The following is a 21,811-nucleotide window of genomic DNA, read 5'->3' as shown; positions in this document are numbered from 1 at the left end:
TGGAGGAGTAAACAACCGAACTTGATCGTGTCTGTATTGACCAATCACACCTCAGTACAGTCCGGTCTGACGGGCCCTCTCAGCCAATAATTTTCTACCTCTCGAATCACTGAACAACAAGATACGAGTGACCTCTCCAGAGTGGGCGAAGGTGCGACAGAGGTGGGGAAAAATGGGAGGGCTATCGACCAATCGTCTGTCAACAGTTCTCTGAGCGAAGTTGGTGCGCCCCAATGGATGTTTGAGATAGCGGATTGGGCCTCTTTTAGCCCAATCGAAGGTGGCAGAGATGAGGAAAGAGGTAGATGGGGGCGGAGACAAAGGGGGGAGGAGGAAGAGTGCCTTTTGTTTATGGGCGGCAACCTCACGAGGGGCGTCCCATTCTCATTGGCCCAATGCAGGCGAGAGTGGCATGAGAGCAACCCAATAGGGACGAGAGATAGAGGGTTCGCGGCGTGAGACGCCCAATGTGGGTCTTTTGCCGAAGAAGTAGGGGCGGGGGAAAGTTTAGGAGTTGAGGAAAGAAGATTAAAGAGCGCGAGGAGGTAACGCCAAAAACTCTATAATTTGTTGTGGGGCGGGCGAGAGGGGTGTGTGCGTGCCGAGGGGGCGAGGCGTCTGCGAGACGCTTGGAGTAGGGGGCGGCAGGACGCGGAAGGAGGGGAGGGGAGTGGGACTGGAGAGAGAGTTACGGAGCGGCCACGGGCCGACGGCCGTCCAAACGCGCGTCCCCGCGCCCCGCCCCTCTGTGCGTCCGGCTGCGGCCTCGCCCGACCCGGCGGAGGAGGGGGAACGCGGGAGGGTCCTCGGGTCCCTGGAGCGGGCGGGGCGTCCCGCATCTGGAAACGTGTCTTCTGCCTTTTTCTCTCTACTCCGTGCGTCTGGAGCTGCTGCTTACAAGAAGAGGAGCTGAGGGGGACTAGCCGGGGCTCAAGATCTGCTAGAGGCGCCCACTTGTCTTCCGCCCCCTCCCTCCCTCCTGGCCCTCCCCCGCTTGCAGTGGCTCTCGCGGTCTCTGGAGCGTCTTCAGAGAACTGGGGGGCGGGAGGGGTCCTGGCCCCGGAGCCGATGGACACCTCTCCAGACGCTGGAGCTTCCAGCCCCGCCTGCTTCGCTTCTACGACTAGAAAGGAGGGGGTTTGGGAAGGGATTCCCATCTTTCCTTTTTTTCTTTCCTCCTTCGGGCCGCTTTGGAAATATTAAAAAATGTTAACGCTTTTTGATACCAGAGAGAAAATGGAAGGTTTTTAGAAGTTTAAAAGAAACGCGGTCTCTTAAATTGTTAAATGCATTCCTGTCTGTGTGGCTTTCAGACCCCCTTCCCTATACCCCGCCCCCTTGAAGCTATTATCCTTTTTAAGGATGCTGAAGAGGCAGGAGGCAGGGAATTTGTAAAAGTTCTATTGATAAACACACTTGCACAAACATATGCTAGGCACACACACAAACTATAAACATTAGCGAAAAACACAATATGGCGTACAGCTACACTACCTAGCGCGGTAATCCGCTGATCTCTTACTCTGAACCGGGTTGAATGAGGTCAGTGGCAAGATGACAGCTCTCCAGTAAAAATCTGAATGAAACAGGAAGTAATTTAGGAGACTGGGTGTAGAACTGTCCTCAAAAATCAGCATTGACCCAAGCTAAATTGAACACGCTTTTTGGATGTGAAAATTGTCTTCACTATTTGTTACCATTAAATACCAACATGTTTCTGAAGTCGTTTTCTCACTGTGTGGCCATGTGAAAATTGCAGCTAATAAAATTATCAGAGGCCTTTCATTCACCAATGTTTTCAAGCAAACTATATTAGTTACTGTTGTAACTTGTTGCCATTGAAAATTGCAAAACAAATTACAATTTTGTAAATCAATTTTATAGTGTAAACACTAAATTTCAATGATAAGCATTATTAGATTAATAAATGGTTTACTTTTATTCCTGTTTCTATGCCTAATATCAAGTATCCTTTGCCATTTTATGGGAATAGACAAACACATATCCCTCACCCAGCACTCCCACATACATATAAATTTGGCCAGTCAAAATTGGACTAATTTTTGCATTTTTGCTTTACAATTTGTTAGATTTACATTTCTAGGAAAAGAAAACAGTTCTATTGATTTTAATGCCTTTGCTCTTTGTCATCTCAACTAGAATGTATCAAAGTTAATGCATGTATAGGTCATGGCAATTGATCTGCACCATCTTTAGGGTCATCTTTTCCCAAGAAAGTTTTTGGAAGTGTCCTTGAATTGTTGATGTTACTCACTGTTCAGTGCTCTCAAGGTTTAATTATTCCCAAGATTGGCGTTGTAATTTCAATTGAGCTCAATTTTGGAAGGCTTTAGGCTTGAGAACACATGGTACTGAAATAAACAGGTGAGAAGAGTGAGTTTTCTAGAAACATATTAGCTGTTCAGTGAGTTGGACAGTTGGATATTTTTGGCTTTGTGATTTCAGATCTATAGAGCACTGGAATACAGGCCTTTTGCATATTAAGATCTGGTGACAAGTTTAACTGGCTACTAGCTTCCAATGTGTACCGCCTTTCATAATGACATCCTGATTTTAACAGGCTAAACAATGAAGTTTAATACTAAAATGTGTCAAGTTTTATCTATTTGTAGGAAGAAATCTTTATGTTTACCTATCTAGGCCAGTGTTTTAAGATTACGACCACACGATGAAAATACAGGTATAGATCATGTGTACATTGACCAGCAACTGAAAGATGATATGAGAGTAAATGGAATACTAGAGAAAGGGAAACTTTTATATAAGGGTAGTATTTGTGGAAGGGTATGTTTTGAACTGCTAGTAAATGTGGTATTTGGAACTTCTAGTTAGGTCAGAAAGTTTTTAAGACCCGTGAATATCCAACTCCTCTTTCTGTCAAATTAGTAAGAATTGACTGCTATAGGAAAGAAATGTAAGGAAAAATGCATTTTAAATGAATTATTTGTGTTTCATTAGTGAAAATCTTCAGAAGACTTTCCAGACAAATTGAACTTCCTAGAAAAAAGACTGAATAATTAGGTCATTTTAGAACAATAAAAGCTACAACTAAGTTCCTGTAAAGGATCTATAATTTATAAATGAGTTACAAATTATTCCAAATATCTTCAAATAAGTGGTAAGGAGAGACTTATTTAAAACATTTGTAATACAGAATTGGTGCTTGGTGGGCTCTTGCTTTTTTCTCTGAATTAGTTGTGTTTTTCTGAAATAGATGGTTAAATTCATCAAATTGTTCTAGATTCTTGGGATGTAATAGTGAACAAAAGAGAAAATTGCTTTCCCTTGTAGAACTTCTAATGTTGTAAATACTTTGCGTACATCAGATTGCCAGAAGAGATTTTAGAAAGAAGGTTTAAAACCTAGCTGCTTTCTTGTTTTAGAAATTAAATACAGAAATTACATGAAGGCAAGAGATGTTTACCAATTGCTGATGATAGGACAGGAAAAGCTTTTTTTTTTTTTAATTTATTTTTAAAGAGATTTTTGCCAGAGGGTGCATGCACTTGTTGGGGAGAGACAGAGACAGTATGAGAGAAAATGAGAAATTACCCTGGAGGGGATAGCTATGCTGCAATCCTTTCTCCTCCATTTTCCTCCTGGGACTTTGGGCATGTGTGTACAAGCACCTGGCATGATTTTCAAGCCACCAGATCTGGGACTCGAACTGTGGATGGCCATGTGGGAGTCCAGTGATGTAACCACTATACTATCTGCCGGCCCTAGAAAAGCTTCTTTTTTATTTGCACTTTTTATTATCACGAAACATTCTCCATATATTTTAGTAGGTCTTTTTTGACAAGAATTTGATTTTTTTCATACTTATAAGCATATCTTTGAAGTAAATAAAATGTTGCTTTATATTTCTATGAAGTTTCAAAATTTAGTATAAAATTCCTACGTAACAACATGTTGACAAAATGTGGTAAAATAAAAGCTAGAGTATCTCTTAATTTTTGGTGAGAATTTTTTTTTAAGAAATATATCTGAAAAATCAAGTACCTAAATCATTTCAGTTGCAGTTTTATCAGGAAAAGATGAAAATTTGTTGCAATTGATTTATATGTGACATTAGAGAGAAAAGGAAGAGGCCTGCAAAAAGTGCTGCTACTTTAATCTTTTTTCAAACTCCAGAGGCATTTGATTGGCACTTCTGATTTAATAGACCATTTGTAATGCAGAAAGAACATTACAGAAGATTTTAGCATTACTTTAATCATGTAGTCTGTAGGTGTAAAAATCCTAGGTTTCTAACAGAAGGGAACTTGGTTTCTGGTTAAGTGAGTATAAGATTTAATGCTGAGTTTGTGGCTTCAAGTAGTGGGTGTCTCACCGTTCCAAAAACTACAATAGTTCATAGTTCTCAAATAACAAGTTCTGATTTCCATTAATTTTTTTCGGAGAATCTTACTTGTTTGTCAAATACAAGTTCAGTCTTTAAATGGACTAACTTTTTATACAATCTCCTCTCTCCTTAGCTCTCCTGTCCTCTGTCCTGGAGGGCTGTAGCTCCTCTGATATTTCCATTACATCTCTATTTATGCTAATTTGGAGCATAATCATCCTCTTCCAGAAAGGGTACATATTATTGCACTTTAGAGCACTTTGTGATTGCTTCTGGCTATTTGTATATAGACTTGCCAGCATTCGAAAGCTATAAATAGGGAGATTTAGGAGAAAACTGAGACTTTAAACTAATGGAATACATTGTATTAGCTGAATTCACTTTTTAAAGAGCAAAGTAGGGAAGAATGGTTAATAGAATGTTAGAAACGAATACCTTTTTCTTTCTCCAGTAAGGATTATAATCAAAGTGGTTTTTTTTTTTTTTTTAAGAGATTTTTTGCTATTGAGTGTGTACACTCGCCAGAGAGACAGAAAGCAAGAAATCACCTCCTGGGGGATGGACACGCTGCAGTCCCTTCTCCTCCATTCTCCTATTGGGATTTTGAGCACACATGCACATGCACTCAGCCTGAGTTTTAAGCTGCTGGGTTCAGGACTTGAACCGGTTGACTACATGGGAATCCAATGATGTAACCGCTACCATCTGCTGATCCCCAAAATGTGTTTGTATTCTGTATATTTATATATGAGCGAATTTTGAATAAAGATATTATTTCAGTACTAGATAAATAATTCCAACCTTGACCTTTGGTCTTTGACAGAATGTATTTAAAGTTTGCAGGTGATTTTGTTTTGTCCACTTTGTTTATTACTAAAACTTCTCTGTGGATAACATAGAAGCACAAATAAATGTTTGTAAGTTTTGGGCTAAAATGCTATTTTGGAATTTTTTAAGGCACATTTACTGAGCAGCCCATAAAATGAATGAATATAAAGTACAAAGTTCATAGAACTCTGAATTCACATTATATACTTGAAAGTTTCAAAAAGATATTCATAAGGCAAAATATAAAATCTTGGCATCTGTCAAATTTTTATAGTAATAAAGTAAGCATGACTAATTCTATTAATATTCATATTTGTAAGGTAAGTCTAAGCATGTGTACAGTGAATTTTAAGTCAAAATTTGGGGTGTTGTTGGCTAGACACAGTCATTTCTTTGCCAGAGATACTAGGCTGTGTGAGGGCTAACCATCTGTCAAGTGATAGAGACAAAGGAAGGTTTTAATATACTAGTTGAAAATTTCCACAAACTTGTTTTGAATTGTATTGTCATTTTGTTTTGGCCTTCATACTCTGTGTTGAATATGCACTGGGTCATTCACCCCACTTTGTTTTATGAACAAACTAGTCAAGGTCTAGATAAGGTTATTGTTGCAGCTGATGTTATCTAAAGGCAAGATAAAATATGTTTTGATTTTGCTTTCATGTAATGATCAAAAATTCATAAATTGGCCACCTACTAGCATTTACACAAATGGTTTCAAGCGCACTTATTTTCACCCATCGGTTTAGAATTTTGAATGTCTTAATTCTTTTGCTTTATATATTCAAGCCTTGTATTTCAAACTGATTCCTGAGCTGTTTGGGGAAAAAAAGTAGCAACAGGAATCCAGATTGCCTGTTTTAGGTACAATATGGTGTGATGTGAAATTGAAACAGCAGATTGGTGAGAAACTTTAGTTTCAAACAAATATAAACTAGTTTGTTTAGTGAAGTCATACACAAAACAGTAGTCTCTATTGATAGGGCAATTTTATTTTCCCTCCATAATTTCCACATCGTGAGGTCACTTAGGTTCTTTGGGCCAGGAGTCTATTTCTAAGACACTATGTAAAAATTTCTAATATTGCTGATTGTAATGATATACTTAGATATAGCAGGCCAAGGAATTATTTATAGCAGTGCTAATTATATCAATAAAAATAGGAATATTAATACTGTGAGTGTCAAAATCCATTCTTGACAGTATGAGGTAAACAGAACTACAATCAAACAAAGCAGCCAGCCTGTCTTTACTGTTAGCTCATGAATATGCACTTTAGGAAAAATATACACACAATTTAGTGAGTTGGGGATACAGATTTCATCTCTTCAATTACTTTTGACTTTCTTCTTTTTAGATTTTCTTTATTTCTGATTCAACACTATATTTCAAATATTTTAATTTTTATTTTGAAATTCCTGGTACTCCTTTTTCCATTATCACTAGTAAGTTTCTAGAGATTTACTTTTTATACATTAGTGCTTTATGAATTAACAGAAATTCATTTTATGTATAAACTCATTTTTGGAACATCTTACTATTACAAAAGGAAGCTAGAAGAACTTTTAACAATTTACCAAATGAATACCACCACATTATACTCATATACACACATATCACACACACTAACTCAGTAAATCTCTGGTTTTCTTTAGGCATTAAGAAAATAACCCCTTCCATGTTTTTACTTTAAAGAAAAACTTTAATTTTTCTTTGTAGTTTTCATTATTTCAGTTTTAGCTGTTTTAGTCATATTTGAAACTTACTTAATCTAGGAGTACAGACTCAAGTACGAAAAGGGCAAAACAAAATCACCTGGGAATTTTAAATACATTCTATGTCAAAGACCACAAGGCATGTAGAAGTCATTAAATACAAAAGTATTTCTCTTGAGGAAACATCTGCCTTTTCAGTCCCTCAGACTCTCTCGTTTTTTTTTGTTTTTTTTGTTTTTTTTTTTTGAATTTGTTGCACATTGTCGAGAACCTTGGGCCTATGTATGATTGGTAGAGGTTTTTTAAGTCTGGTGATGCCAGAAGTAGACTAGTGATCTTAGGCATGTCACATAATCTGTGTGGATCTCAGTTTTAGTTCTTCATCTTCTGAATTCCTTTCAGTACTAATAATATGAGTATGTTTCCTTTGATACTTCAGTGTTTAAACTTTAGCTTCAGGTAAAGTTACTGGAAGTTTAGGGCATCAGGAAGGTGTATATTATAACATATTTGACTTTGCTTTTTACTTTTTGACCTTAATGAAAGTTGCATTTTAATGAAACTTGCTTCCAAATAGCCCTGTAGCATAACTGTAGATTCATAATATTTAATACGTACCATAATATTTAGTACTTACTATTTAGTACTTACTTACCATTTAAATTAATTAATTTATTTAAATGTGACCAAAGAGGGACAGAGTGAAAGAGATGGAAAGTGAGAACTCAAGCCATCAGGTCCAGGACTCAAACTATGGTCAGTCCTGTGGGAGTCCGGTGCCCTTAACCAGCATCCCACCATCTTTGTAGTTTGTAACTACAATTAATTTGTTGTTATACATAAATGTTTTACTAGCTTACCTTAACTGAGGAAGTTGTATTAGTAATAGAATTTATAAACCTATTCTTTGCATTTCATTTAGCATAAAGTTGTATAGCTAGAGAAGGTAGGTAATAACAGAATGAATTAACTCCCGGTCACTTTCTAATGTTATAAAATATATAGGTAAAGAGATGTATTTCTTCAAAGAAAAAAGTTAAACCTGGTTTTTGTGTTTCTTTAATCAAAAAAGAAAAAATAGATATGCTTTGAGTAATCAAGAACCACATCCATTTAGATCTTATAAAATGGGTAACTTTTAACTACTTCGTTCAACTTTTGATCCTCAAGTATAGCCATCTAGGAGTAGATTTACATAGAGATGATAAAATAGATTTTTAAAAATTGTCTTTATTTCGATGTAGAATACTGAAAAGAACCTGTGTTCGAAAAGACTTTGCAAATACTATCCCATCACATATAGAAACGACCGCACACATTGTACTTACATAGTAGATCTTTATTGCAAACCTCAAAGTTTTTAATTTAAAATTTCACTGTTTCTCAGTAATTGGCTCATACTCTTAGTGTGAATGGTAATGAGAGACTCAAAGCTATCAAACAATGGAAACAGCAATCTGCAGCCCTCTCTCATAGCCACCCACATCTCTACACGTTCATGGTACTGATCATATACCATTTTATAAATCACCTCATGAAATACACAGCAAACCTTTCAATATTAGGTAATGCTAAGCTATTTTCATCTACAGAATGTCTAGCTAATACAAGAAAATTGCATACATTTTAGATCAACTTTTGGGCACAAATGGTGGTTTGAGTATGTCAATTTATGCAAATAATACAAAAGATAATTCTGAATGTGCTCAAGGGAAGCTGATTTTAGAGTGTTCACTGAAACCCAGCACGTGCATTGAAGAATTATTGTATACTTTTTTCTAAAGACATTAGTGCCAAAAAGATACACAGAATTATTAGTGGAAAACACATTTGAAAGAAAATTGAATGCATTCTACCTTTGTACTAAATATTAACAGTTAATAGGATTAGTAGCTAAATTTATTGAAAGCTTATTCTGTCCTAGACATTGGTTATTTCCACATTTTTTCTGTTCCATAAACCTGTAAGACAGATACCTTTATTATCCCTATTTTAAAGATAAACTAAGGCTCAGAAAGAGTAAGTATGTAGTTCAAAGTCACACAGCTAGTATGTAACAGATGGGAATATAAATTCAAGTCCCTTTTGAGAGGGCCTAAGCTCTAAATCACTACCCATCAAAGCCTTTATTGTGGGATCATTTTCACTTAGTCCTTGTCCACATTAGTCCTTGTACCAGATTACTGGTAGTTATACTTACAGGAAAGTGTAACTTTGGAGACGGTTCTGAGCAACAGCACAAGGTGAAGGAGTTGTCTGTGATAGGAATAGTTACTATAGTATAGTGTTTTTAAATTTTAACTTTTCATTCTGGATTTACTAGGTTTAAATGCTTAAAGGGCATTTGTCTAGAGGTCTACAGTGAATGGACACAGTAGCAGCCCTCTGACTTTGTTCTATGGACAACAGTGGAGTTGGGTAATGTTAAAAACGGGCTGTGGGGGCTGAGCTGGTGGCATGGTGGTGTGCATGCCCAAAATCCCAGGAGCAGAGTGGAGTAAAAGGGATTGCAGCATGGCCATCCCCCTGGGGAGGGAGTTGATTTCTCACTTTTTCTTTCACTGTTTGTCTCTCTAGTGAGTCCACTTGCCCTATAGCAAAAACAAACAAAACAAACAAACAAACAAAAAGCTGTAGGAATTGTAAACTGGTCAAAGAAAGCATAAAATACGAGAGTAGTGGGAAGCTAGAGGTCATAAGGAGGAAACTAACTCCAATCGGAGTGAGTAATAACGAACAGGGAGAGGCAGAATAGAAAGAATATATTCAGACAGTGGCAACTCCTGCTAAATGTTGAAGTCCCTTATGTTTATTCTTTGATGCTTGTGTCCTTTAATTTGTTTCAGAAACCAATAACTGGCTCAATATGGGCCACCTTAAACATGGAAACTCAACAGGCATGTGATCACAAACCCATGCCATACAGTGGTTTTCAGCCTCTCAGTTGGGAGAAACAGTATCTTTCTTCATCTTGTTCTTATTCTTTTCTATTATTTTAATTGCCAGATGGCACATATGCTCACCGAGGGAGAGAGAGAGGGAGCCCCCAAGCAGGGCATGGTCATACTGTAATCCTTTTCCTCCATTTTTCCATCCCATGGGGATTTCGGACATGCACATACACATGCCCCATGTGTTAAAAAGATTGCTATGCTTTTGGCAGCAAAACATGATCATCAATCCTAACTTAGAATTAGGCAGTAAGTTTGAGCATATTACAAAGAAACACAATTAGCACAGTCATCTATGTGGTGAACCATTTAGTGAGAGTCTGTTGTGTGCCAACCAATTCTGAAATCACTGTTTCCAGAGGTATTTATAATATATTGCTGTTTGTTGTCTAGTTTTCTTTTTTTCTTTCTTTTTTTTTTTTTTTTTTTTAGAGAGAGGCTTTTGCTATAGGACATGTGAACTCACGGATGAGACAGAGAGACAGAAAGCAAGAAATCATCCCTCACCCCTAAGAGCAGATGGTCAAATCACAATCCCTTCTCCTCCATTCTTCTCTTGGGATTTTGGGCATACACATATACACACCCTGTGTCAGTTTGAAGCTACTGGGTCTAGGACTCGAACCATAGTCAACCATGTAGGAGTCCAGTGACATAACCATCATGCAATCTGCTGGTCCCTGCCGTCTAGTTTTCAGTAAAACAAAACAAAACAGACCCACCTGTTAGCTTTCTTGAGTACTGATGGATATGAGAGGTGAAATAATTTATGCCTTATATATTTCATTCATTATATAATTTAGCCTTTGCTCTCCTTACCATGTTTATTGAGTGTTAAACTTCTACCAGGCTTAATGTGGAATACAGTTTAAATGTAACTTCAACTTTTTCTTGATTTGTCACTATACTGAAAGGAATGTTCCACTTCATTCATAGTATAAATATATCGCTATCAAGGTAATAGGTGCAAATGATTAGCTAATGTAAAAATCAGTGTGTGTATATATATATATATATATATATATAGAGAGAGAGAGAGAGAGAGAGAGAGAGAGAGAGAGATTGCATTATATTTAGTATAGCATGAGTGAATAAAAGGAATTATGGTAGCTTTTAAAGCGAATTTTTATATCAAATAACTTAAATGACGTCAAAGCAAATGCAGATATATATATGCCAGGTATATATATATAAATACTCAAATACCCTTTGTCTACAAGCTATTAAAGACTTAAAAAGATTTTAAGAGATACCATTTACTAATGAACTATGTTACATATATGAGTCATATCATGCGAATGGATTAAAAAATAATGAAAGTACTGTACTGTATGTATCTTCACTTTTCCTTATGGTAGTATCTTAGATATTTTCTTTAGACTTTTGTTTTTAGAGTATTGGGCGATAGAGTATAATCATCATTTTGTATGCTTCAGATGGATACATCACTGAAAAAAATATTGTGAAATTAGAAGAGTTATCAACATTCAGTTCATGCATGACACTTTTTCTCTCCAAATTCATTGTCAGTGATACTCCTTTGTTCTTATTCTTATGACATCCTGTAGTACCTAGTCTTCTTAATAGCTGAGTTTGCATCTCACCGTCTTTTATACATCTGTTCCTTAGGGAAGTACCTTTGAAAACTCATGCTGTTAATAATGCTTTCTTGTTCTGGAAATGAGTTGAGAACAAGGCAATACTAAGGTCAATGAGTGGTTTGAGCTAAAAAGAAGTATAGGAAAACATGAAGTGGACTTCTAATTATAATCTCATCATTTATTAAAAAGTGAATTACAAAGTGTATAAGAACTAAAAATAAATGGTAGGTTTTTTTTATGTTTTGGGTTTACACATCTTTGTTTCTATCTCTTATATGTGTAATTGTGAGTTTTGTTATGCAAAAATGTGTCCCTCTGATGTAAAGTGAATTTGATTCAATTTGGTGTTTTATATGTAGTTTAACTCATGACTTAGATTCCTTGAGGTTCACCACTCAAAAAAGGCAACATTTTGAATTATGCTATAACACACTGGACTACAGTTTATTAATGACCTGTACCATGCTTTATTCATCATTATAGCCTTAGCGGTTAGTATAGTCCCTGGCTCATAGGAGAGATTCAATAGATGTTTATCTGGCTTCTTTATATCAACCTTAGGAAGATTACTTTAATTCTTGCTAGCCAGGCTATCCATTTCCTTAGTTTTTCTACTAATTCTCCTTTAGCATTGTTAAAAATTGTTATTACCTATTGTACACTTTATTTGTACTTTTCCAAGACCTAAACATTTTTGCACATGCTTATGATCTTTCATCCTTTTACGTACTTAATGAAATTCTATCATGGCAGAAGTTCCAATAAAAAATTATATTTACCCTGATTCAGAAAAGAAGTATATCAGATATCACCCATCAGTGGTAAAGCAAATCTACTACAATCAGTTCAGGATATTGTATTGAATAGAGTACACAGAATCACATTACCTATTGATTCAAGGATGAAATCCAAATTTCATATCCTATATGATTCCAATCTGGACAGTAGGACAAACAAATCATAATATTTTTGCACTTTATAGATTACAGTTGAGATTTTAAGCATTTTATATGAGCTTTCTAATTCTTAAAAAAGAACATTCATAAAATTTTACACAATAAAACAAGAGTTAGCTTATTTTACCTTGTGTGAACTATTTAGAAGTCTACTCCAGTGAAACAGTGATAATTTTTGTATCTCTTCTTAGCTCTTCTAGGAAGCAAAAAGTGTAACTGAGCTGTGGACCATATGGAAGTTAATTCATGAAAACCCATGTAGGACACATGCTTCATTTCTCTACATTCACTAATATGCTTTTTCATATTTCTAAGACTTGCTAGTAAGCATTGGGAAACATATCTGATTGGCCAAAGTCATAATTTGTCCTATTAACTGAAACTACAGCAAATTGATTTGAAGTTGTTTTCAAAAGAAAAGATAATTATGTCCTGGAATAATGAAAACCGGGATTCTATTATGGCTTACTTAAAATGTTTAATAGCAATAGTATATTTTGGGATCTATATTTAAGAGCATGCAAAGAACATATTGTCAATTTATAAAATGTCTACTGCTTTCTGGGGAAACTACTGATTCTTGGGAATAATTATAATGAAGACACACCTAGACTTATATACCCCACCCTTCTGGACCTTTTTTAAATTTAATAATTTTGAAAACAAGGTAACCTATATATGTCTGTCTTCTTCACTTCCAATTCCAAACTGTTGGGCCATTTTGAATAAAATGGCGGGTGAGATCTGTGAACTGTTGTCATGACACCTTGGGCAAAGGTAAACTTTTCTGCCTTCGGTTGGGTAAATAACTAGAGAACAGTGCTGGAGTCTAGGAATGAAGATCAGAAAGCAGTAGAAATTGGGAAGAGTTGGGGCTTCAGAAATCTATGAACCCTTCTGGGAGATCAGTATTTACCCATTTATGGTATCTGTTTCCTCAACTAGTAAAAAAGCCAAAGTACTTGGATGTACTAGCAATCTTCTCTATCCCTGAGGCTAGAAAGAAATAGTGGGCAACAGAGATTTTTTCTCCCATGTGCCTTGTCAGGAAACTGAGAGACTGTCTGCCTTAGTTTTTTTTTTTGTTTGTTTTTTTTTTTTTTTTATCACCTGTGATACTTCTGCCATTTAGGATACTCCAACAGGACCTGAAGTACAACATGAGTTGTCAACAAAAAAAGACAATCCATTTAAGAAGACCCAGTAGCAAGTGAGAAAGGAAGATCAGGTAGGAAAATCAGTACACAGCCCAGGTAACTAGTACTATTGGTAAAAATAAACAAAACCTCAATTTAGGAAAAAAAAAAAAAAAAGAGCATTTAAGGAAATTCAAATAAAGAACAAAAATAATTCCAGATACTAAGAAAAAAAAATCTCCCCTAAACAACTTGGTGGATAGATTGAAGACTGTGTCACTTCTGAAACATGAATTAGGAAACTAAAAGAACAAATGCAAGAAACATATGAAAGCATATAGATCAAAAATAAAATGTGATGAAAATATTGAATAAAAAGAGATCTGGAGAACAGATCTACGGTTTTAAAAAATGAATAATGAGTACTATAGAGGGAGAACTTAGAATAGATGGAGAGGTATAATTAAATACTAAAATGAAAGACTGGAGTTTGTGGATTGAAAGCATTTATGAATTCATGGTATTGAATAAAAGAGAAGTCCTTTTAGGTGTATCCTGATGAATGTTCTGAATTCTAAAGATTATTTGAAACATGGTTAAGTTAAGAAATAGAACAAATTCCTATAAAAGTACTGTAGGACTTTGTATCTGCAAAACCAAAAGCTAGAAGATGATAGAATGCCATCTCCAAACTGTAGAAAGAAAATGACTACAATCCTCAAGTCTCAACACCTTGCAAGTTGCTAGCCAAGGTGAAAGACATATAGGGCTATGCAGGAACTTAGAGTATATATTTATTATTCCCTACCTGAGGAAATGCCTGATAAGAAATTATAAGCAAACAACAAAGGAACCAAAAGAGAAACTTCAAGATGAGGACAGTGAAAAGCAGGAAAAATATTCATGAATGATGAGCATTTATAATTGTGTGTGTGTGTGTGTGTGTGTGTGTGTGTGTGTATGAAATTTCATTTAATAGATGAAGATAAGTGCCTAGCAATTTGTATAATTATAATGGTAATTATGGACTCTTGACGTGAAAGGACCATATTTCTCTAAGGAAAATTTAAATGTACTAAAATGTCTCATCACAACTTCAGAGATGGGGGCCATCAGGGGTGTGGTGGTTAAGGTGCTGAATCCCATATGGCCAACTACATGGGTTTGAGTCCTGGACCTGGGATATGCTGGAAAACATGCTGGCATGTGTGTGCGCATATCCAAAATCCTGAGAGGTGAATGGAGGAGAAGGATTGTGATGTGGCTGTGTCCCATTAGGAGTGATTTCTCACTTTCCCTCTGTCTCTATCTCTGTCTCTCTATAGCGAGTATACATACCCTATGGCAAAGAATCTAAAAAGAAAAAAAAAAACAGAACAATGCCAAAAAACCCACAAAATTTCAGAGATGTAGAGAATGGGTAGCTGGAAAGTAGAAAAAATAGCTCATGGGAGATGAGAAAAAAGGAAGAAGAGGGAAGGAAATGAATTTATCTTGAAGATCTCATTTAGAATAAAGGGAATGGGATGTAGAACTCTTTGATTGGGGAAAATAGCATACATACATACAGACAGACAGACATATGTGTGTTCTTGTATGTTTACATAAACACATATGCATCTGTTTATTAGAGTATGGGAAAGGTAGGTAATCTTTAAAGCAGCAGAACATCACTTAGATCTTCCATATTACCAGGGGGATAACAGATCAAGAACACTTGATCAAACAAAATTCAGAAAGGAGGATGAGGAAACAATAATGTAAAATTAGAAAAAATAGGTGGTGTGGCAGTTGGGGTGGCTGGATCCTACATGACTGGTTGCATGGTTTGAGTCCTGGACCTGGTGGCCTGAAAAACATGCCTGGCAGGTGTGCATGCATGCTTAAAATCCCAAGAGGAGAATGGAAGAGAGGAGAATGCAGCATGGCCACCTCCACTGGGGGGGATTTCTCACTTTCTCTTTCTTTTTCTCAGTCTCTCTGAGGCAAATGCATACATTCCAAGGCCAAAAAAACAAAAACAAAAACAAAAACAAAAACAAACTGTAAAGTAATGGGAGGACACATAATTAAGCACACAATTATTACACTTAATTTAGATGGGCTAAATTATTCTATGAAAAAACAGCTAATATTTGATCACGTTTTAAAACTTAAACCAGTTGACTATATTCCAGGAAAAGTGTCTAAGACAAAATTATGAGTAAAAGACATTCATAAATAATGGGCATAAAGAAATGCTCATTTCTGCTGTAATGTGGATGAATCTTGATGGTATTATGCTAAGGAAAGAAGTCAGAGACAGATGGATATATATATATGTATATAAATATATATATATAAACAGGAATAAAGACATCTTAATTTTATTAGAAACAGGCACATAGACACAAGAGTTCAAATGTAAACAAAGGAAAAAAGACAGTGACATTCATACCAAATAAGATATGATTTATGGTTAACGATAGTAAAAGAAAAAAAGGGTACTGGTATACTAAAACACACAGTTTACGAGGAAAATAACTGCATAAATCTGTATACAACAGATTTATTGATAGTGGGTGAGTACATAAAGTACAAATTATCTGAAAGGTACAGATAGTTCTGTTAAGCACACAGAAAATGACTAAGAAGTAATACAATTCATAATCTCAGTTTAGTGTATATGTAGAATCTGGTTTCTTTAAATATTTTTGAACATTTTTGTACTTGTTCACAAGGAAAACTGCCAGCTTTAAAAAGCATAGATTTTGCAAGCACATTCTCCGATTATAAGCTAACATGATTAGAATTTTTAAATTTTTCTAAGGGTTTTTTAAAAAACTTAACTACATAGAAATTAAAGAAAACACTCCTAGATAACTCTTAGATAAAGAATTCACCTAGCCAGCAATGAAAAGGAAATTTTATTTTTGTTAAAAACCTATGGAAACAAGCTAAAGCAATTTTCAGAGGAAAATTGATAGCCTTTATGTCTTTGTTGCTAAGAAAGATAGAAAATAAAGGATAACCTACTAACTTCAATTAGAAAAAAAAATTATGCAAGAGAGAGGGAGAAGGAATTCTTAAAAAGGTGAATCTAATGGAATAGAGAAGAAAATATGCTAAACAAAAATAAATGTGAAAGTTGGCCCTTTGGAAACACCAGTGCAATACATATACTCCTTGCAAAGATGATAAAAGCAAAGAAAATGAGCCAAGCAATTCCACTCTTAGATACATATTCAAGAGAACTGCAACATATGTTCACCCAAAAGTCATACAAAAATATTCATAACAGTATCATTCATAACAGCCAAAAAGTGGGAACAACTAATAAGTCCTTTATCAGCTGAATTGATAAACAACATATTGGTATATTTATACAATAGGATATTATTCAGTCATAAAAAGATACAAAGTGCTCGTATACTACAATATGGATGAAGCTTGGAGGCCATTATGCTAAGTGAAAGAAGTCAAGCGCATGTGTGTGTGTATGTGTGTATGCATTTAAACAGGAAAACAGGGTTATTAATTTTATTTAAAATGTGCACACATGTACACCAGAGGTTATCAAATGAGACTCAAAGAGGAGCCTGGTAATGGAAGGTTTTATGTCATACAGAGAAGAGCTGCAGCATGGGGGTGAAGCAAAGAAAGGGTGGAGAGAAGTTGCAAAGATTTATCCAGTTTAGCTGGTCCAGGTGTCAGAACTCAACCCTTTTTTGTGCCTAGGCAGGTAAGTAAGAGCATCAGTGAATGCCAGCTTGTATCTGCTGCTAACTTTATTGATATAGATAATAGATGTTCATTTATTTTACAAAAGGCTAGCTTTTTTTTTTTTTTTTTTTTTTTAAAGCTAACTCTGGACCTAAGGCTTTTCTGAATAGTCATCTTAAGCTATCTTAAGGAAAAACATTTTGGTGTGGCATATTTTTCAAAAGGCCACATATTTTATGACTGCATTTATAGGATTATTATATGATTAAATTCATAGAATCAGAAAGTAGATTAGTGGTTCCAAGACTGGGAGAAGGAAAAATAGGGAGTGACTGCTTAGTGGGTGTGAGATTTCTTTTTGGATGATGAAAATGTTCTGGGAGTAGATAGATGGTTGGTCATATTTATACAGTCTTGTGAATGTACTAAAAGTCACTGAATTGTGCACTTTAACATAAGTAAATCATGAGTTTTATGCAACTATCTATTTGCAGCCCCTGAAAAATGAGATCTTTTAGTCAACTACAAATTCTGAACATTGACCTAAGAAGTAGAAAACAGATGCTAATTAGCATAGAAAACATTAGAAAATTGACTAAATATGGTCATGTAAACATTAAGGAGCAGTTAATTTTAATATAATTTAAATTATTCCAGCCAGGGGCCAGCAGATGGTGTAATGGTTACATCGCTTCACTTCCATGTAGTTGACCTTGGTTTGAGTCCTGGACCTGGTGCTTAATATTTATGCCAGGCACATGTGTGCATGTGCCCAAAATCCTGAGAGGAGAATGGAGGAGAAGGGATTGTAGCGTGGCCATCCTCCCCCCCCTCCGGGGGGGGGAGGATTTCTCGCTTTTTGTCTCTCCATCTCTCTCTGTCTCTCTGGTGAGCACATGTGCCCTATAGCAAAAATCTCTAAAAAAAATTACTCCAGGCAAATAAAATATGAAATCTCTTCTAATTTTATTTAACATCTGATTTTGATAAAGATTGTACAGAAAAATTATAGTTCACTTTGACTTATGAATGAATGCTAAAGTTGCAAGTAAAATATTACCAAATATAAGCTGTGGATCAAAGAATAATACACCTAGAAACTTTGTTTTAAATAGGAAATGCAAGCATAATATCAATAATAGGAATGGTTATCAGCATACTTTATTACATCATCAAGTTAAATGAGAAAAGTCATGTTTACCTCAATAAATGTTGAAAAGTATTTGATAGAATTCAACAAATATTCCTTTAGCAGTCAATCAAAGTGAGAATCATATAATTTATTATTAGAACATTTTTATTTACAGTCAAAGAAAATATACATGTTAATGGTTAAATCCTAAAAATATTTCAGTTAACATTAGAACTAGAGAAGGAACTATAATCAATGTTATTTAACAGTTGGAGACTTTAGCAAGTAGACAAATGATATAACTGACATTAACATTGGTAGAGAAGAACTTAAAAATTCTAGAAACTCAAATCTAAAAAAAACAAAGAAAATCTAGAAAAACAATGGGTCACTGGGTGGCATGGAGGTTAAGACAGTGGATTTCATATAACCTACTCTGTGGTTCGAGTTTTGAACCCCATGGCTTGGGAATCAGACTGGACATGTGTGTGTGCTTGCCCAGAATCCCTAGAAGAGAATGGAGTAAAGAGAATTTCGGTATAGCTTTCCTGCTTTGGGGGTGATTTCTTACTTTCCATCTCTTTCTCTCTATCTCTGTCTCTCTGACAAACACACACACCTATAGCAAATAGCAAAAACTAAACAACAACAAAAAGAATAAGAAAAATTGATAAGGTAGTTACATCAAACATATTTAGATAAAAATCATTAACTTTTCTCTGGAAGTAATGGGCATCTAGTAGCTTTTTCTCAATAGGGAAATCTAAAGACACACAAATTGTAATCCTTAGTAAAACATTTATCAAGAAAAGTATGAGAATTATATGAAAAAAAGATATCTTATTAAAGCACATAAAACAATTTTTGATGAAAAGAAACACAAATTATGTTTTTGGTTGGGAAAAGAACAAAGGTGTTCATTTTTCCTAAGTTAGTAAAGTTATCTGATACAATTCCAATTAAAATCGCATTGGGGTTGTTTTTCCTCTTGTGAAGTAGACAGTGTTATTTTAAAATTACATGGAAGTGTAAGTACTAACAAAAAGCAAGTAAATATAAAAAAGCAGGAGAGACATGGACTGTTTATACTAGAACATATTACACAGTCAGTTAATAAAATATATAATACCATAGGAGTAGATAAAAAAGATCAGTGCAACAGATTAGTGAATTTTAAAAGACATACCGTGTAGTTGGAAAATGATAAATCTGATAGATCATTTAATTAAGGGGTCTGGCATAACTTGGTAGCTCTAGAAAAAAATGAAAATACTCTTATTTTGTACCTTTTATAAAAATAGGGTGAAAGGTTTAAATAAAAGAGAAACTTGCAAAAAAAATTGAAGAGACTGAAATCTTTAGAACAAGACTAAAAATCCTGAAAATTTATTAAGGCTTAGACATATGGATTACATTAAAAAAAAAAGCAAAACTTAAGGAACAGTAGGTGTTGGTGTGGGTAAGGCCTGGATTCCCACTTGGCCAACTGTAATTTGAATCCCAGACCTGGCGGCCTGAAAATCACACTGGGCATGTGTGCATGCATGTGTGCCCAAAATTCCAAAAGGAGAATGGAGGAGGGATTGTGACATGGCCTTGTGTGAGTGATTTCTCACTTTCCTTCTCTCTTGCTCTCTTTGGCAAGTGCACACACTCTATGGCAAAAAAAATAAAATAAAAACTTTAATATAAAAATAATGATTCAGAAAATGGAAATCTGGGAAAGTATTTGCAGTACATATTAACTTAAAAATCAAGAGCTCATGGATATTGTTATGAAATAATCTAATGTAGAAGGAAATGTAGAAAGGAAAGATAGTTCACCAAAAGTAAATCCTATTGGTTAACATAAGAGAAGATGCTCAGATTCACTAGTAATTAAGAAAATCAAGTGTAAATGGCAGTGATATATTGTCTCTTAGCACTTAATTGATTTTATTAGTTTTATAAGTTTGTCTTACATTATATTGCTAGTGGTGACATGAGAAAAAAAAAAAAAACCCTTACTTACTACTGATAGAAATGTGATATATTATTTGAAAAATTCAGTCCTGGTACCAGTAGTTGGCGTAATGGTTTATGTTGCTGGACTTGCATGTAGTCAACTGTAGTTCGAGTCCCGGATGGTTAGTTTAAACTCAGTGCTGGGTGTGTGTGCATATGTGCCCAAGATCCTAAGAGAAGAATGGAGGAGAAGGGATTGTGATGTGGCCATCCCGTTCTGGCAGGTGATTTCTAACTTTCTGTCTCTCTGTCTTTCTGGTGAGTGCACACGCCCTATAGCAAAAAACTCTCAAAAAGAGAGAGAGAGAGAGAGAGAGAGAGAGAGAGAGAGAGTAATTAAGTCCTATAAACTATTAAAATTTTAAAAATTCCTTTGACTTCGAAATCTTATTTATAGGGATATATCCTGGTGAAACATAAGTAACAACATTTAAGAACATATGTATTTTTGGTTTCAGATTTGTTAAAGCTTTATTGTAGTGGTAAAAATGGGGAAAAAGTAATTCCATTAATAATGGAATAATGCCAATAAATGATGGAAACATTCTACATTATGGAATATTATTCAGCTCCTAGGAGATGTGACCTGACCTAAAACCATCTCAGATGATCTAGAAGAATTTCCTGATGAGTGAGAACAAAGTGTAGAAAAGTGTATATTATATTCACTTTGGGTAAAATAATGAAAAGAATTCCTGAATATGTATATTTATATGTTGTATCCATCTATGTGTCTATCTTCTTTATAAGAGGGTTATTTGCAAAGGGAAGAGAATGTGGTAGGATGCTACAAAGTTGTTAAAATGGATTGCTGTGGCGACTAGCAGATGTTGTAATGCTTACCTTACTGGACTCCCATGTAGACAGCCGCAGTTCAAGTTCCAGACCTGGTGGCTTAATAACTCACACCAGGCACATGTGTGTGAGTGCCCAAGAGCCCAAGATGAGAATGGAGGAGGAGAAGGGATTGTGGCCCTCACCATGATTTTTTGTTTTCTTTCTCTGGCAAACACACTTGCCCTGTAGCAAAAAATCTCTTCTTAAAAAAAAAAAAAAAAAAGAAAAGAAAAGAATTGAATTGCTGTGGATGGGAGGAAATGTGAAAGAAGGGGAAAGGAAGGCCATGCAAAGTAAAGTTGCACTAAAAAATGTTAAAAAGCTCACTTAGGATTTTTGAATAGAGATGTGTGAAGAAATTAAATATTTAAAAATATTATAGCTTCTTTTTGTGGTAATTAAATGTTTCTGAATGTTGGTATCCAGGAATTCTTTTTTCTTTACATTTTCATTTCTTTTCCATTTCTTGTTTTCTGTATGTTTTGCTTTTTTTTTCCCCCCATCCTTGATTCCTTATCTCTTATCCTCTGCCATCTCCCACTCTCCTCCTACACTGTCTCTGGTATCTATGTTTGCTTTCTAT

At 35.3% G+C, this 21,811-nt stretch overlaps 1 protein-coding gene across 12 annotated transcripts in view; it reads left to right on the top strand.

Annotated features, from left to right (window-relative positions):
- Window positions 1–460: 460 nt before the first annotated feature.
- The window catches only part of ZBTB20 (zinc finger and BTB domain containing 20), an 885,897-nt gene continuing 864,546 nt past the window's right edge, over window positions 461–21,811 (top strand). For 8 of the 12 annotated variants that reach the window (XM_027765668.1, XM_027765674.1, XM_014592971.2 and 5 more), the window contains exon 1: window positions 466–545. The gene's annotated coding sequence lies outside the window, so the exon portion shown is untranslated. Of the gene's footprint in view, window positions 546–12,651; window positions 12,676–13,549; window positions 13,646–21,811 lie in introns of those variants that run through there. The other 4 variants (XM_027765661.1, XM_027765667.1, XM_027765659.1 and 1 more) reach the window with 3 other exon arrangements.

The sequence above is a fragment of the Tupaia chinensis genome, unplaced genomic scaffold, assembly GCF_000334495.1.
Source record: "Tupaia chinensis unplaced genomic scaffold, TupChi_1.0 Scaffold139218_1, whole genome shotgun sequence".
Classification (NCBI taxonomy): domain Eukaryota; kingdom Metazoa; phylum Chordata; class Mammalia; order Scandentia; family Tupaiidae; genus Tupaia; species Tupaia belangeri.
Note: the sequence above shows the minus strand (reverse complement) of the source record. Positions and strands in the feature narration are given on the sequence as shown.